General features: G+C 45.0%; 1 protein-coding gene across 9 annotated transcripts in view; it reads right to left on the minus strand.

The window, feature by feature from the left end:
• The window catches only part of HDAC4 (histone deacetylase 4), a 1,367,213-nt gene that overhangs the window by 742,175 nt on the left and 606,138 nt on the right, over positions 1-18,900 (minus strand). The window lies entirely within an intron of this gene.

Below are 18,900 nucleotides of genomic sequence, written 5' to 3' on the forward strand. Positions count from 1 at the left end.
CTGCAGGTGGTTCAAAATACAGAAGCCAGACTTTTGTTGGGCATCCCGGCTAGAAACAGTATCCGACAACAGCTATGCTCTCTTCACTGGCTCCCCATGTTGGAGTGAGTCAAATTTAAATACTTAATTTTGGCCCACCGCGCCCTGCATGATCGTGGTCCTCTCTAGTTACAGATCCGCTTTTCTTTTTATGTTCCTGCACGTCCTTTGTGGTCCTCGTCCCTTTGCTATGCTCTGACCCCTTGCTTTAAGCTTCAGAGAATAGGGGGCAGTTCTTTTACGGTGATGGCGGCGGCTGCCTGGAACGCCCTTCCTCTTGCTTTACGCACTATCCAGGACCCTGCTGTGTTCAGGAGGAAACTGAAAACTCATCTGTTCTCCTGCTAGTACTCCATCTCCTCCCCCGCCAGGCTCCGCGCCGGGATACTCATGAGTAGCTGTGCGCGCTATAAATTTATGTAACATAACATAACAGAGATTCTTTTGGTATTTGCAGTTTATAAGTTAAAATCCTAACATTGAACAGTGAGCTATTAACCGTCATCAAAGAACTGCATGAAAACTTCAAGGTATAGATTAGAACGTTATGATTTTTCACCAGTCTTTCCTCATCCTAATGTTGGAAAATTGATTAATTGGGATAGAAATCAATCCTGGTTAATAAAGAGAACCCCACAACCATGGTGTTATGTTTTAAATTCTGATTTTGTGCTTCTTTAGTGTTGCAAAGTCATCCTGTGCCCTGTACACTCCCCAAAGTTTTGCTGACTGGTACTGGTGGTACTTGACTGACTGACCCTGGCCTCTGTCTGAACAGGCACAGGGCCGGGTGAACAGCCATGGATAGGCTGGCGAGTAGGATGTATCGTAATCCCTAGTGCGGTGCCTGGTAGGCACCACCAGCATTGAAGGAACCACGAGCCCCTCCGCCGCACTGGAGGGCCCAAGGAGCCAGTCCGGTGCGTGGCGGTTGGTCTTTCCGACCGCCAGGGAACCACCCACTATTGTAATATGGCTGGCGGTGATGCAGTCACCGATGGTGGTGGGACCACCACTGATGGGGTGGCATGGCGGTCCCACCTCCATTATAATCACCCCCTAAGTTTGGTGTGCATGCAAATCATTCATTGCCGTTTCCTGGTGAGTTGCACTACTACTGCTGAAAAAGGCCAATGGAGGTACCAATGGGTGCGGTGGACTGGCCTCAAGGATCTTGTGACCTCAGTGTCACTGTTGATCTAGGGTGTGCTTCTTCATATGCCTGCTCACAAGACTGGAGGTGAACTGCAGTATGGATTGTGGTGGACAGGCCTGCAAGGTTAACTCACACTTGCCATCGTTAGGGTCCACCTGCGGATGCTAAGACACCAGGGCTTCTAAGGTCCATTGGGCCTTCTAAGGTGTAGCATCAGAATCAGCTCTGTCAGGAGTGCGGTATTGTGGACTGGTCATGAAGGCTGAAAATGGTGCGCCAGTTCCAAATTCAGCAGCTCTGGCCAGAGTGCCACATCCTCTCCCACACTGAACACCATATTGCCCCACTGAGAGAAATTTGCACTGCCGTCAGCTACAACTCAATTGTGCTGTGACTAAATCCAAATTATGCACTAGACAACAGTAAAATGCTGCCTGAAAAAAATGAATCACACCCTGGAAAAAGCAAACACTCATAAGGAATTCAAGAAGAAGCAAAGCATGTGAAATATATTCAGGAACAACATGATTACCTTAACAGTTTTAAACTCATTATTCAGAAATCAGTAAGTGATTTTGCCTGAAAAATTCAGGACATGGCTACAGGATTAGGAAGGGACCCGTTTCAATGTCCATTGCTTAAATCCTTTCAAAATGTAAGCAGTTTGGTTTAAAAAAGACCACATCCTCGGACACAGAGCCGCAGTACACATTTTATAAACTAAAATAATTATAACAGTTGAAAACTATCATATTAAACATTTCCACTCCACCCATCAACCAGGTATTGCAGTCCCTTTAGGAATGGTGCACTTACCCACCCTGGAAAAACAATGTTGTTCAAAGATAGAAGAAAAAAAAGAAAGTAGCGCTTTCACTGGCAAACTCTGTAAAGTGGCGCTAATGTGTGTGGGTGTAAATAACAATCTGCCCTGTCTGCTGACCACTCTGACGCTTTCTTTAGGTATTTAATTATTTTTTTCTCTCTGTCTGAGGTTTGTCTTTGGAATTATACAACAGTCAGCAACTGAGGACATTTCCAGCCAAAGTGTTCTGCTCGTTTTTGGATCCATTTCACAGGGAAACAAATAAAGAAAAGGGGAGGCAAGAGAGAGTACTTAAGAGCTGTCTCTAGAAATCAGAACTGAAGGAAGAGCGAGACAGAGACAGAAAGAGATGGAGGAATAAAGAGAGGGAGGGGGGTGGAGGGAAGCTGCCAGAGGCAGATCAGGAGAAGTGGACACTGTCCTTGCCTTCTCTGGGCATGAAGAAAAAGAGACAGAGTTGTTTTCCTTCTCTGCCCTTCCCAGAGGCAGAGCCTTCATGCAGCATAACAAAGGGCAGAGGGCGGGTGGCCTCTTTGAAGACTTTGACTCCAGGCAGGTCAAGTGCAGGGCCATTAGGTAGCACTTACGCGTGCTAATGGCCCTGTGAATAACAGAAGGCAGAGGGGAAAGTCTTTTGTTCCCTCGTCCCCCCCCCACCCTTGTCCCCCGTGTCCCCCCCACTCCAAAATCTAGGGGGGATATATCCCCCGCGTCCCCCACGCTTCCTACGCCCATGATATATCCTACTGGCGGTCGCCAATATAGGAAGTTATAGTTAGGACCTATTTTCCATCCTTTCAATCCTGAAGTCTCCTGGGGCCCAACTAGCCCACCAGGTACCTCCAATACGCGCCAAAGAGCTGCGTTGTAAAAAGGGGCGTGGCCTCTGAACATCTCTCTGCAACACAGCTCCCTGGCGCATATTGGAGGTACCTGGTGGGCTAGTTGGCCCCCTGGGAGCCTCAGGATTGAAGAGGAATTAATTCCCCAACTTGAAGCGCGCCACAGGGCATGTTTGCACACATGTCACCTCAGGCAACGCCCTCTTCCTTCACCATTGTGCAAGCGCGCCCTGTGGCGAGTTATACGTTGGGGAATTCATTCTCTTTCAATACTGAGGGCCAACTGGACCAACAGGTATGTCCAGTATGCACCAGGGAGCTGCGTTGCAGACAGGTGTTCAGAGGCCACGCCCCTTTTTACACCTCTGTGCAACGCAGCTCTGTGGCACTTACTGGAGGTAACTAGTGGGCTACTTCGACCCCAGGGACCCTCAGGATTCAAGGGGACTTAATCCCTCAATTTAAAACATGCCACAGGGCATGTTTGCACACATGTCACGAAGAAATGAACATTCACCTCTAATGTTAAGTACTAACTGTTTCAGTATATCGTTATGTTCTTTGTTTGTGCTTCTCAGTTGAGATCCTATTTTTCTGCAAATGTAAATTTCTTAGTGTAGAAAATTTATTTTGGAACATACGATTAGGTTATTATAGGATTATAGTATTCAATAAAAGTGGTTAATGTCTAGAAGATACATTGGCTTTAGTTAAGGATAACAGATAGTTGCTATGCTTCATGGGCAAAAAGACTGCACTAAGCCAAAATAGTAACTTGGATTTGGACACTCAGTCTAATACCTGTGTATTGATATAAGATGGGGACACTTCGTCCATTTATACGTAACAAACTGTATATCATAATTGGAAACAATGGCAAATATTTAGAAATAATTGTGCTCCAGAACAGACGGGAATATGCGTTTGGCCACTGTGGCATGTAACCGAATGTGACACCAAATACACAAAGGTTTGTAAAAAAAAAAACAACAGATACGATCAACAATTAATAGTACTGCAAAACAATGCAAAAGCATATTAGAGGTATACTAACATCTTTGCTTTACAACATCTATGCCCAAAAATATGTAGACATGTATAAATCCACCTTGACAAACGTTGAATGATATTTTAATTTGAATGTTTGTGTGTACGGACTACCACTTCCACAATGCCTCATAATGGGAGGAGTGGGAGATAGGTATATAAAGGTAAAACTGAAGATGGACTACACTATGTACCTTGATCAAGACCTATATGGTTGAAAGGCGTAGGAGGAGAGAGATGGATGATTAAATTAATTAATCATAATAGCCCCAGGAGAGTGCTGCGATATCTTTATTCTGATGAGAAAAAAATATATATATTTTTTTTGTTTTTCGTCTGTCAGGGGTTTGTAATAAAACAATTTGGAAAATGGATATCTGCGTGCTTGCCATGTTTCAGTCCGAATTGGGAGTGGAAAAGTGTTTGAAAAAAAAAATATATATATATATATATATATATATATATATATATATATATAAATATTCAGATAGTCACGGGTTCTCACACCTGAGCATGCACCACTATTGACAGGGCTGCAAGCACGGTTGATATATATATATATATATATATATATATAATCAACCGTGCTTGCAGCCCTATCAATAGTGGTGCATGCTCAGGTGTGAGAACCCGTGACTATCTGAATCAAGCATAAACATATATTTTCCCAAACCTGGCGCCACCGCACCAGAAAGGAGCACTCTCCCAAAAAGTTTTACTTGCCGGTTTCTTATTTTTTAGCACAATTGGTAAAAAGCCAATGCGTTTCGCTCTCCTCTCAGACCTTGAACCCGTTATCAAGGTTTGAGAGGAGACCAAAACGCATCGGGTTCTTACCAATTGTGCTAAATAAAGAGATCAGCAAGTAATTTTTCCTGGAGAGTGCGCTTCTTTCTGGTGCTGCGGGGCCAGGTTTGGAAAATTATTATCGGTGTGGTTCTGCTAGAGGAGACAAATGCACCACTGACATCGCGAGCGCCATTTGTCCAACCTGAACCAACAGAGTCTCCTTGGCCCACACCCTCGTAATTGCTCTCAAGCTCCAATAAGATACATGAGGCTGGAGCAAAGTCACTGAAGACCAGCTGATCACCACCCTCGCCCAGAACCCACCCACCGCCCCCACCAGCCCAGACGCCGCAGCCCGCAACCTCAGACAGTGGATCATCGACTGCGCCAACACCCTCGCCCTGATCAAGAAACCCTTCAACAGCCACGCCAGCAAGAGAGTCACCTGGTTCACCGACGAACTCCAGACCTCCAAGCGCGCATGCCGGAAGCTGGAGAATGTATGGCTCCACGAATGCACACCGGACAACCACGCAGCCCACAAGGACGTCACCCGCAGACATCACCACCTCATCAGATTAGCCAAGAGATCCTCTTCCAAAGACCGCCTGGATAACAACGCACACGACAGCAAAGAGCTCTCCAGCTTCGAAAAGGAGCTCTCCAGCTTCGAAAAGGAACTCTCCAACCCCAGCGCCAGCACAAATGACATCCTGCCCTCACAAGAACTGTGCAACTTACTAGCCATCTTCTTCCACCGCAAGATCGCGGACATCGACGACAGCTTCAACACCACGACCGCCCCCACTACGCCAGACTCCACCTCCCCTGCGAACACCACCAGCACCAACCGCCTGCCCTCATGGTGCAACGTCAACAACGATGAGACAAGCAAGGTCATGAACTCCATCCACTCAGGATCTCGGTCAGACCCGTGCCCACACCACGTATTCAACAAAGCAGATGCAGCCATCGCACCCCAACTACGGAAGGTCAACTTCTCCTTCGATACAGCGACATATCCGGAAGACTGGAAGCCCGCAGAAATCAACGCCCTCCTCAAGAATCCCAAGGCGTACCCCAAGAACCTCCGGCCCATCTTCCTGCTCCCGTTCCCAGCGAAGATCATCGAGAAAATCGTCAACATGCAACTGGCCCGCCACCTTGAAGACAACAACATCTTGGACCCGTCCCAGTCCGGATTCAAACGAAACCACAGCACCGAGACAGCTCTCATCGCCGCCACAGACTACATCAGGCACCAACTAGACAACGGCGAAACATCAGCCCTCATCCTCCTGGACCTGTCAGCCGCCTTCGACACGGTCTGCCATCGCACTCTAAAGACACGCCTCCAAGAAGCCAGAATCCAAAGGAAGGCCCTCGACTGGTCCACGTCCTTCCTCTCCAGCAGAACCCAGAGCGTACCTACTACCCTTCCGATCTGAAGCCACCGACATCATCTGCGGAGTTCCCCAGGGCTCATCCCTCACCCCAACGCTGTTCAACGTGTACTTGGCCCCCCTCGCACAAGTGGCCCGCCACCACGACCTCAACATCATCTCCTACGCCGACGCCACCCAGCTCATCCTCTCCCTCAACAAGGACCCACACACCACCAAAACCAACCTCCTCGAGGGAATGAAGGCCGTCGCCCTCAGTCTGGGACGACTCCTGGTGGCCGAACACACTGGGAACAGCACCGACACCCACTGACCATGCACGCAACCTGGGATTGAACCTTGACTCCTCCCTCTCCATGCATAAACAGGTCAACGCCATCTCCTCCTCCTGCTACAACACCCTACGCATGCTCCGCAGGATCTACAAGTGTATCCTGACCGAAACAAGAAGAACGGTGACACAGGCCCTCGTCAGCAGCAGACTGGACTACAGCAACGCACTCTACGCAGGTATCCCAGCCAAACACCTACGACGACTACAACGCATGCAAAACGCCTCCGCCCAACTGATCGTCTATGTCCCCCGCAGCAGCCACATCACCCCCCACATGAGAGACCTACACTGGCTCCCCGTCGACAATAAGATCACCTTCAAGCTCCTCACCCACGCACACAAAGCACTCCACAACGCCGGACCAGGATACCTGAACAGCAGACTCAGCTTCTACATCCCCATTCGCCAGCTCCGCTCCGCCAGCCTCGCCCTCGTCGCTGTCCCCCGCATTCAACGAACGACCTCTGGCGGCAGATCCTTCTCCTACCTCGCCGCCAAGACCTGGAACACCCTTCCCTACCCACCTACGGCAGACCCAAGACCTGCTCGCCTTCAGAAGACTCCTCAATACCTTGTTCTTCAAGCAGTAGCAGCACCCCCCCCTCCGTCCCCGCAGCGCCTTGAGACCCTCACAGGTAAGTAGCGTGCTTTACAAGTACTCTGATTGATTGATTGATGATATCACCTTATAATCATTAAACATTGAAAGTAAATGCAGGAGATGACACTGTATCAATGTACTATATTATCAAATTAGGAAGGCTGGTCAACTACTCTTACTGGTATGGCAGATTGCTTTTTCCTACTAAGGCCCCTTGTTTTCAAGCTTTAAATAATTGCCTCATTTTGCTTACATTAAATATTTAAGTCCATTCTTCCAATATTAATGATGTATCCACTAAAATATTCTCTTTTCCACAGCTTCCTACGTTAATCCTTTCACTTGCTGTCTCTTTTCACTAACGGCCATCTTTCCCAGAATTTCTCAAGTTTATTTGTTAATATTATTCGTTTAGGTCCTTTAAAATTATTTTTTTCCTTATGTCGTATTTATTTCAAATCTCTGATAATGCAACTAGCAAACTTTATATCAAGGCTACAGATTTCCTCCTCTTGCTGATTTATAGATAAAGAAAACAATGGACTCAATGCCAACGCCCCAGGTACTAAAGGTAGGTTCTTTTTAATCAATTGAGCATTACATTCTGACTTGCCAAGTTTTGTTGCAACTTTCATGAAGGGCATGGGGCGTTGCGGGGAAACTGAGAAAGAAAAAAGACAAGACTCCTCTTGGCAAGATAAACACAGCTTTTTACTATTGCGGCAGGGAGAGTATCTATCTCCACACAGGTAAACAGCTGGTCTCAATTTGCTGCTTCACAGGGATCCGCTTATATTGCAACAAACGATGCTTATTTCAAAAGGTCAAATAATGTGTTACTTAGCAGGTTCATATTGGTTACAGAAAGCATTTTGTTACCTGTGTCCCTAACCTCTTAACCTAGTCCTACACATTTTTCAATGTAATTCTAACATGGCTTAACAAGCGTTGTTTTTACTTTGAATGCATGTGTAATTGCATGTATTTTATCATTCAGCTCCCAATAATTCTTATCAGATTCTGTGTACTCTTGGCTAATTCAATCTCCTGCTCCGATATGTACTGGGACAACAGAATAAGTGCTTCTGCTAAGACCACAAATTCCTTCAAGCTTACAAACAAGGGGTTTCCTTTAACTAAGACTTTGCAGGTCATGCACTCTATTTTCTAGTGAACTCTTCACCTCTTCTTGTACCAACATGAGATTTGGGCCTACACGGCTTTCACCACATATAATTTTATATCGCTTTCTAATGTCTGCACAATTTCTTGACCTTTCCTCTGCAAAATTCCCTTCTCTAGTTGATATTTCAACTACTGGTTCTAAACCTTGGTCTGCACTTGGCACTAGGTGATATACATTGCCCTGTGCATATACTACTCATTTTGGAGTCTTAACTGGAAACAACCCTCCTGCCTTTGTACGGATTCTTCTCCAACATGCTAACATTATTTGAACAGCACAATATAGCAAGAACAGGGCCACAAGAGCAGGCAACAAGGCTCCCGCAGTCCAGATATACAGGATGGTATTAAAGAAAACCACCCACTAAGCCACTTATCTGGGGCACCTCCTTCAGTTACCATTTTCTTCTGAAGATTATGCAACGTTTGTAAAGCCTCTGACAGAGTTTAATTGACCGAATTGTTCACTGGAACAGAAGTACAGCAAGCAGTCCCAATCTTTGCACATACTCCTCCTTCCATGGCCGCCATAAGGTCACGTACATAACGGTGCTGCATTATCATCATGCTTACGGCACACAGTTCTTCCTTTATGGCATTAAATCCATCTTTTGTAGTATTTATGGATTATTGAATTCCCATTGAGTTATGTGTAGCCATTGAGCAGTTGCCTTTTCCTGAACAAATGGCAAAATACTTCCAAAGGCCAACTGTGCATTACTAAACAACCAGTACTTTTGAGGAACATCAGTCCAAGTAGCTGTGCCACAAATCTTTGCAGTTCTTCTCCTTCGGTGGTGATGTAAAAGTCGTTGGACAGCTTACTGTGTGTTCATGAAGCATTGACAAATTAACTCCAGGAATTACCAAAACTGGGGTGTAAAAGGTGACTATAGTACATAGGCCATTCCAGTTTGGTGATAGCTCAACATACAAAGGTTCTCCACACTGCCAATAACAGTCCATAAGGCTGGAGGTGCCCCCCTGTTTGTCGGTGTTATCTAGTGCAGCACTGCAGTATTATTATTATTTAAAATTTTATATAGCGCGCAGTTACCCTAGGGCATCCCAGCGCTTAACAGGACAGCAGCAAATAAAAAACCATCAATCGGGTGCAATCAAACAGGGAACAGATGAGTTTTCAGACATTTGCGAAAGCGCAAAATGCAGGTCTCAGCGCGCAGTTTTAAAGGTAATGAATTCCAAAGCTTCGCGACGTTCACCGAAAATCTTCTCCCGCCCGTGCGTGCCCTCTTTACTCTGGGGACTAGGAGGTGATGTTTCAGATCAGAACGCAACGTTCTATTCGCTTTGTATGGCACTACTAAACTTCTCAGAATAGGGGGTCCTGTCCCCTGCAGAATTTTGTGGGCTATACATAGCGCCTTAAATTTTACTCTTTCCCGCACTGGGAGCCAATGCAATGCCTTTAGGGCAGGTCTAGCTGACTCAGTTCTGGGGGTGCCCATGAGCAGTCTGGCCGCCGCATTTTGGACCTTCTGAAGTTTGTTAAAAGTGGATTCAGGGGCACCCAAAAAAAGGGCATTGCTATAATCGAGTCGTGATGTTATCAGCCCCTGAATCAACAACTTCCTAGAAGGAAAAGGAAGAAGGGGGAAGATTTTGTGAGCCGAACGCAACAGGGCGAAGCAAACTCCTGCCCTTTTTTTGGCTTGGGTCCTGAAAGAGAGATCATGTTCCAGCCAGACCCCCAAGCTCTTAATCTCTTCTTTCATACTGGGGAGATCGCCCATACAGCTGGGCCAGCTGGTCAGAGGGAGTGAGGGAGCTTTATTCCCTAGCAGCATGATCTCAGTCTTAGAGCCATTCAGCTTAAGCGCTGATTGGTCCATCCAGGTATGAACTTCCGACAGGCATGAGTGCAGCAAATCGGGATTCTCTACCAGTTGTGAAAGGGCGACCACTAACTGAGTATCATCAGCATAGCTGATGATCTTGATGTTATAGGGGGTCACCACCTCCTCCAGTGGGGCCATGTATACATTAAACAATGTCGGGCTAAGGGAGGAGCCCTGTGGCACACCCCACTGGAGGCGGATAGATGAGGTCCGATTGCTGCCTTCCCAAACCTAATATGCACGGCCGTCAAGAAATGACTTAAGCCACCTCAAAGCGGCCCCTGCCACACCCACCCCTGACAGTCGCCGAATCAGCATCTGATGATTAACGGTGTCAAACGCCGCACTCAGGTCCAGGAGGATCACTGCCACTGAGCCTCCTGAGTCCATGATGCGTCTAGATTCTTCAACGACTGCCAGGAGGGCGGTGTCAGTGCCCTGGCCTAGACGGAAACCTGTCAGCGATTCACGGAGCAATCCGTTCGACTCCAAGAAGCCTGACAATTGATGATTCGCTAGTCTCTCAGCAATTTTGCCGAGGCCTGGCAGAAGAGATATGGACCTAAAATTTGCCAATTCCGCCGAGTCCAGGTTAGGCTTTTTTAAAAGTGCCTTCACCACAGCTGTTTTCCAGCTTGGTGGCACCAAGCCCTGAGAGAAAGAAGCGTTCATCAGATCAGTAATAGGAGACACTATAGAGGATGCTACTTGTTTTAAGAATGTCATAGGAACCGGATCCATAGGAGAGCCGCTTTTCATGGATCTAAGGACTTTCAATACTTCATCCTCTGAAACTGGGCCGAAAGTATCTTGAGAGGAAAATAACTCACGAGGCTGAATTAAGGAGTTCTGTTCCTGAGTTTGTTGAGGTCGAATAATCTGAGGCAGGGAACTCAGTATTTTTTCTATTTTTGTGTGAAAGAAGTCTGCCAACTCCTTACACTTCTGTTTGTCCTGTGTAGCTACAGGTTCGGGAACTTTCAAGAGTTCTCGCACCACTTTGAACGTTTCCCTAGATGAATTTGAGGCCAATCTTATGCGTTCCTCAAAAAATTGGGCTTTTGCCAGCCGGAGGCCGGCTTTATAACCCCTCATAGCCGCACGATATTCCTCTCGCTTATTAGCCTCAAATTTCTTTCTCCAAGCCCTCTCTAGTTTTTTACATCCTTTTTTAAGCAGACGGAGCACGGCAGTGTACCAAGGGGCCGAACCAATTCTTTTCTCCCTCTTTTGCACTCTCTTGTTAGGAATGAGGGCATCAAGTGAGGCAGTCAGCCATTGGTTGAGGTTCACATTTCCTTTAATTGGGTCTGACTCGGGAGAAGGAAGTGATTCTACCAGTTTGAAGGTCCAGTCATTGATCGATAATCTGGACCAAGCTCTGTCCACCAGAAAAACCTGTTGGGCAGATGTTGGGGGTAGCTCAACTTGCCATTCAGCCGAGACCAAGAAGTGGTCAGACCACGGGAGGGGAAATGCTAACCTGGTCCGAAGACGGGGGATATTAGAAAACATTGGGTCTAGTAGCTGACCCTTCTCATGCGTGGATCATGCATTAATTAAGGGCAACTCACATGCTTTCAGGTCCCCTTGAAGGTCTTGGGCTATTAGATCTGTGGGATCATTAAAATGGAGATTAAGATCTCCCAACACTATAAAGTTAGTGGTCGATGAGGCCAGCATCGTCACAGTTTCCATCACGGAACTCACGAAGTTGCACAGGCAACCTGGGGGGCGGTAAATCAGTAACCCTGACAGTGCCACAGTGGGGGAGATCTGTAGAGAGAAGTGGCAACTCTCACAATCGGCAACTAAGCCCAGTAGCTATTCCTGCCTACATTAATGGCACAGTTTCCTGTGAAACAAGCAGACATCAATATCACGACTGTCTGAGGACTTATTGTACTATCTTTTTCAAGAGTAACATGCATTATCATCATCGCGTATACGCGCACACTTCCTTCCTACATCCTGACTACTATTAGTTCTGTTTCATAAAGACATAACCCTGCAGGAAAATTAAATATCAGAATGCCATTGATCATGAGCATAAACTGACCCAGTAACTCTAAATCTTGGCCTAAGAACACAATATAGGGGCAAAGGATTTACTAAATAACTATTACACTCAGTAGGCTGGCATGCTACTCCTAAAACCCCTAAACGTGAGACCCATTTGTTTCCATATTGAAGTGTTAGGACAACCTGTTCTCTTCATTAATGCTATTTTATCCTTAATGTCCTATCTATCTGTAAGGATGTATAAAACTTCTGCTGAAGAGTCATATTTTGTGGGATTAACTAGAAACTGTACTACCCTAAAGTGCTGACCGCATTCGGACCATAATCCTACACAGATAGAGATGCAAAAGACAGTTGTGCTTGGGTGTATTTCTTTAGTTGAATGCAGTTTATCTGATCACTGGGCATGAGGAATTAAAGAGCAAACAAAACAGGAGTGCTAGAATATACATTGCTATAAAAGAGCAGCAGTAGAAGTGATAGTAATAAAAGACAAAAATGAAGAAAACAAAAAACACTATGTTTGTTAAGCTGATCCAAAACTTTGTCCAAAAGCAGAGGTGGAGGGGTGGTATCTTTACAATCACAATCTTCTTCCCCCCTCATGTTCCATTTACATTGCTGGCTGATCTTGGTGTAATGCTGGGTTTAATGTCTGATAGATGAATGCAAGGTTTCCTGCCATCTACCTTGAGGGCAGTAGGAGTTACTATCTTAACGGTGAAAGGCCCGCAGTTTGCCTCTATTTCTAAACTAAATTTGTCACAAAAACTTTGTCACCTATGTATACCATGGGAAGGTCGACCTCAGCAGTGCCATGCTTCTACTTCCCTTTGGTTATCTGTTTCGAAATGAACTTTGGTTAATTCAGAGAGATAAACATGCATTTCATCATTTAGGATATCAGCTATACTTTATGCTTGTACCTTGCTTCTAGTAGCAGGTATTTCTATATTCATAGGTCTCACGTTCTCTCACTGATGATATACAGGTAATGATCCGAACTAGGTGTGTTCCTAATGGAGTAAAATTAAATGGTAAGCAATACAACCACTTCTTATGCAACGAGGCGCATGTCTTGCTGATCTTATTTTTCAGCAGGCCATTAAGGCACTCAACGATGCCATTGCTCTGGGCATGATAAACAGAAGATAGTTTATATTTTATCCCTAGCATTGCTGCAAGATGTGCGAAGATTGCATTAAGAAAGTGTGTGTTGTTATCAGATCTTATCCCTTCTGGAATTCCCCAGCGAGGAATCACTTCGCGAATCAGAAAAGTAGCAGCTGACTTAGAATCACAGTGGATGCACTGTCATGCTTCAATCTATCGGGAAAAGGACAAACTACAACTATAAGATACTGATGGTTGTAGCACCTCTCTAACATGTCCATAAAGTCACCATGAGAGCTTTAAAAGGACCTTACGGTCGTGGAATTGTAGAATTTATCACCTTCAATGTGGGATTTGAAGGGAATTGTTACCAAATACAATTATGAAGGTACATAGTAAGTATATGATGTAAATTGGAAACAAACCACCCTTGTTGTATTTGCATAGACAAATGATGTCTTGCATAGACAAATGATGTCTTGAGATGTGGGCTGTTAAATGCAATTGATCAAGAGCTATAAGCAAAGTCTGAGGCATCACTGGCTTACTTGTAGATCTTTGTCTATTAACCCCTTCCATGCTCATGACGAGCTCAGCTCGTCATGCAGTACACTGCTCCTGTGCTGATGACGAGCTGACCTTGTCATGAACAATGGGATTTCTAAAATAGGAGCACAGAGGGGGAATTGCCTTAGCACTAATGTGGTTAACGAAGTCATCCGCTGACTAGGTGCATCCTCTAGCCCCCCATAACGGTTTTCATGTGGTAGAGCAGCAACTCTCAAAGATGTAAACATGCAGTTTCAGCATAAGGAGGCGTGACCTGATCGGTGGTAGTGTCAAATTCAAACTCAGATGGTGAGGCAGTCTGGGCCACCAAAACAGGGACGTGTGAACCCGATGGTACAGGTGGGGGTGTGCACCTAGCTGCTGCTTAAGTTGTCCAATCTGCTAGTGCATTTCCTGTGGTAACATAAGTGCCTCTATTAAAGCCACTCAAAGATTTCAATGCATGAACAGGACTCCCATCTGACTTAAGCAAGCCTCTCCTACTCCATGTCGTAATGCTAGAATGTACAGTAATAGTTACATAAGCCAAATCTGAATAGGTTGTGATGACTTTTTCTGTTCCTTGCTTAGGAGCCGCTATCAAAACAATCAACTCTGCTGCTTGTCCAGAATAATGTGCAGGTGTTAGCTGGTTTACTACGTGGAGTGTCTGAAGAATCATGCTGTTGTGAGCTGACTACTGCTGTTCTTGTATGTCTTACTCCTGTGTCATGGTTAATAGTAGAACAACCATCAACAAAATAGGCAATACTACCTGGAATATGATCCTCTGTTGCTTGACTAGATTAATTGGAATTATACTTAGCACAGTCATGTGCATCATCCACAGAGTCTAATATAGGCTGAGCAAAGAAGTTGTAGGGTTCACTGTATAACACTTTACAACCTTCAAAGATGGCAGTGACAGTATCATCTCATATCCTGACACTCTCTGTGTAGTTCGAGTAGTCTTAGCCTTCTGAATGATGACAAATACTGCATGTTCTGCATAGAGCATCAACCGTGCACCCATAACAATGAGAGTGCTCTTCTGCCCTGCAAAGGCTGCAGTGGCGAGAGCTTGCTGGCAATGATAATGGCCTTGCATCACTGAATTCAACTGTCCACAAAAATATGCAATGGGTTTGTGTCCTATGTGATATTTCTGTGTAAGGACAGCTGCCATCACTTGACCTTTGCAATAATAAAGGAGAAACAACTTATATGTTAAAGGTTGGTGTTATATCTAAGGCCTCTATTTGTAGTCACCTCATTGGCGGGTATCCAAGAATGTTGCCCTGGTCACCAGAAAAGAAACTCTTAAGGTAACTTGACCTCTCTTCCCAGTGACTCTGGTGTTTTCGCTATTATTGTATACACTGCTGTAGTAAATGCATCTATATCTGTGGGTCGAGCTCGAATTTGACCTCCAGTAGAAGAATCTACTGTCACAGCCATGATCCTGGAAAGTGGAACTCGAGGGGTAGAACAAATCACAGTTCCATGAGGCTCAAAATGAATAGTCCTATTTAATTTGGCCAGAAGATCTCTCGCCGGTAGATTAGCTGGGGCAACTGGAGAGAACAGTGAACAGCCATCAATGTACCTCCCTCCTATTTCAAACTCCACTGGTTTAGAAATGGAACCCTCATCACTGCCCCTGGGAACCCTTGCATGTCCATTGATGTATTAGAAATTGGAAGACTTCTCTCAAATACAAGATCAGGTTGCTTTGTATCCATGGGAATGCATACCTCTTCTCAATGAACGCGACTGGCACAGTGGTTTCCTCATCTGGCCTGTGCATTACTGACAATACTTGACACATGGAACTACTCTGTGGACACCTTCATTGCGTGTATCCTCTGACATACTTTGTCTAGAAAGGATTTCCTCCTCTCATAATCACACCTCCCTGTCCACTTTGAGGTGAATTCGACATTGGGGGTGCTTGTTAACTTTGCTGTGGGAGCATTTGTTGTACTTGAGGCATTACTGATTGCTGCACATTTTGTGGTGGTATCTGGGGTACATGTAGTATTTGCGGGTTTGACTGTGGCTGAACTCCTGTATTTCCTGGCTGATTGTAAACTCCTTTCCTTCCACTGTGTTCATCCCATCTCTTAGCTGTGCCATCTCTAATAAAATGTTCGCATCTGTGACAAAAACAACATATTTGATCCATCCTCTGGGGACCTAGCCTACCTCTTCTTATTCGTCCTTCACTGCTATTTCCTTGTACTCTTACATTAACCTGCTGTTGTGAGTACTGTTGTTGGGTGGTTCTAGGGACCGATTCCACCGACACTGCAGTCATCCGAGTGGTGGTTGCTACTACAGCTTGTTCCACTGCTCCTTCTATGCCAATTTTTGCTGCAATAACTTAGCTGCTGCTTTTTCTATCACCTCTTGCTTGGTTCTCGCTTTCGTCTGATTTGGTTTTAAAAAATGGATTATATGTGCCTGTATCTCTGTCCAAGGTCTGACTTCAAATGCCACCTTATTATCAAGATTATCCTGCATATCAGAGGGTAAACCCTTCTTCACTACTGCTTCCCAACCCTGGCTTACTTCATGAGCCCACATTTCTTTCATCCTCTTGGAAAACTGAGGGGGATCCTTAATTGGGTGCATTGATTGAGCCAAGAGGGACCCAATGTCTGGCCTGTCTGGATGCATTTTCATCAACTGATCCCAAACTACTGCCCAAGCTAAAATGACGGGAGAACCATCCTACCTAATCTTAGTGAGGGTAACATTTCCCACTTCACCCTTCTGAAAAACAGTATCCGTGTCATATCCTATAAGAGAGCTAAACTCTTTTGTAACCTACTGTCAGGGTAATACCTGCAGTTTGCTTCTCAAAAGTTCAATCAATTTCCCTGCTCCCTCTGTAAGTGTTAACACTTTAAAAAAAATTCTCCTTGCCCATTTGTGGCCAAGGAACATAATTAGGTGTCCCTGGTGTATCCGGGGCATCTGATATATGAGAGTGACCATGTTGGGAGTTGTGCTGTCTGGCATATTTGTGCCACAAGTGCAAACATTTCTGCGTGAAGGGATAATCCCAGTCTGGATCGCCATAAAAGATACAATCCTCAGCATTTGCCATATCACATGGATCAAAGGATCCTTCTCATGGCCATGGACTCATCTGTGGGCTTAACCTTGAGTCCATCCTACCAAATTATCCACATATGGTAAAAGACTGTACCAACTACTTTCTCCTTCTGCAACTATCTCACTTGGGATGAGATCAGTGCTGTGTAAAACTGATTTCACGCTCATATGCTGCAGTAGTCTTTCATTTAGTAGCAATCATACCATAGCTTCTCAAGACATCATCCTGGGATCCATGCGTTTCCTGAAACCGCAACTACTCAAGCTCAGTCGCTCAGGGTTTCCTAATTCTACTCAACATGTCCTGCTCTCTTTGTCTTGTGTCAGTGCGAATAGGACATCCCATTGCACCATTTGTATGTTCAAGAACAAGGGCCTTTCTTGAGTACTAATATAAGTAGAGCGCCTAGTTTCTAAAGACTGAAGAATTTCACCCATGTCATATACACGCCTATTTGCCATTCTCCCCAAACTTCCCTGAATCTGCCCTGAAAGATTAACTGAATGTCTTTCTCTCTTGGTTGTCTCACATCCCTTCTGTCCTCACTTTGTGATAACGATTCCTGAACGTTTTCTGGTGAAACTATTACATTCCCCTTCACCTTCTGCCAAGGTGGTAAACTATCTTCTGTCATTCTAAAACCTTCATCTCCTCCCTGAGATACTGGCCAACGCGCCATGCTAACAGCCCTGTCTACATAGTCATTCCATCTAGCATCATCTGAATCTCTTAATTTTGGGGTAGAGATCCGCTCCCTTACTTTCACTTCCTGTTACATCCCTCTTCTGTAGTAAGTGTGATGTTGCTGATGAAACATGCAACCGATTGTCACTGTCTCCTAGATCCTTCTCTTCACCTCAACCATCCTGGGGAGAGGCTGGATCGAAATATAGTATAAACTGCACTTCTAGCTGTACTGAAAACGGAGTCTCACCCACCCCTATATGTTGTCAGGGAGTACTCTTATGTCTTGGCTTTGACATCCGTGTGGAAACATTAGGGGGATTGTGAAGGGGTCTCAATTTCAGGATTCTCCACCCTTCTGCAGCTTCATGTAGCTGTGTCAGTGGATAAATACCCAGGTACCTTAGGGAAAGTATTTATAGGGTCATATGGAGGTGGGAGAGCAGACTGTGTACTGGGCATCAACATTTAATTAGACCGAAGATTTCTCTCAAATAACCTGCATGTGTATTTGCAATTGTGCTTCATCATTCTGCTCCCAAGACTTCTTATCAGATTCTGTGTACTCTTGGCTAATTCAATCTCCTGCTCCCATTCTTCAATCAGGTTTTCAATGTACTGGAACAACAGAATATGTGCATGTGCTGAGAGCATACATTCCTTCAAGCTTACAGATGTTCATTAAACTAAAACCTTGCAGGTCATGTGCTTTATTTTCTAATGAACTCTTCACTTTTTGCATTAGCATGAGATTTGGTCCTACACTGCTCTTGCCTCACGTATAATTGTATATCGCTTTCTACTGTTGTCTGCTGTATCATAATTCCTTCACCTTTTATTTCCTCTCCAGCAGGGGCAGTGTTCATCACTGTAACTACTAATTTGTTATTGAGCTTTACAAAAAAATAAGGGAATAACACGTTGCCTACAATTTTCGCTAAAACATAAATCATTAGATTGATCTTTGTGATTCCCAAACATGGTGGCTTCTGTTCGCTATGGCACTTTTTCCCAATGATACAAGTCTCACTTATTTCAGTGCAGCCTCCTGTTGCCCCAAAACAGACAAATCACGATTTAGAAAGTTTTCCATTTCACACTAGTCTTTCTGCTGGGAAACACGAAACAGCATCTGGAGCAGGGGTGTGCAAAGCAGGTCTATAAGAATCCAATCCATGCCACATTTTCAGGATGTTAGATTATAAAAATTAGTTCCATTATAAGTGGGCAATCCACTCAAAGCTTCAGCCAGATACCTGCCACTGGCTTGGCTTGAGGTCCTCTTGTTCCCTTGAGCCCAAATGGAGCCAAGCTTTCATGTGGTTTTTGC

This window comes from Lissotriton helveticus, chromosome 3_1, assembly GCF_964261635.1.
Source record: "Lissotriton helveticus chromosome 3_1, aLisHel1.1, whole genome shotgun sequence".
In the NCBI taxonomy this organism is placed as follows: Eukaryota; Metazoa; Chordata; class Amphibia; order Caudata; family Salamandridae; genus Lissotriton; species Lissotriton helveticus.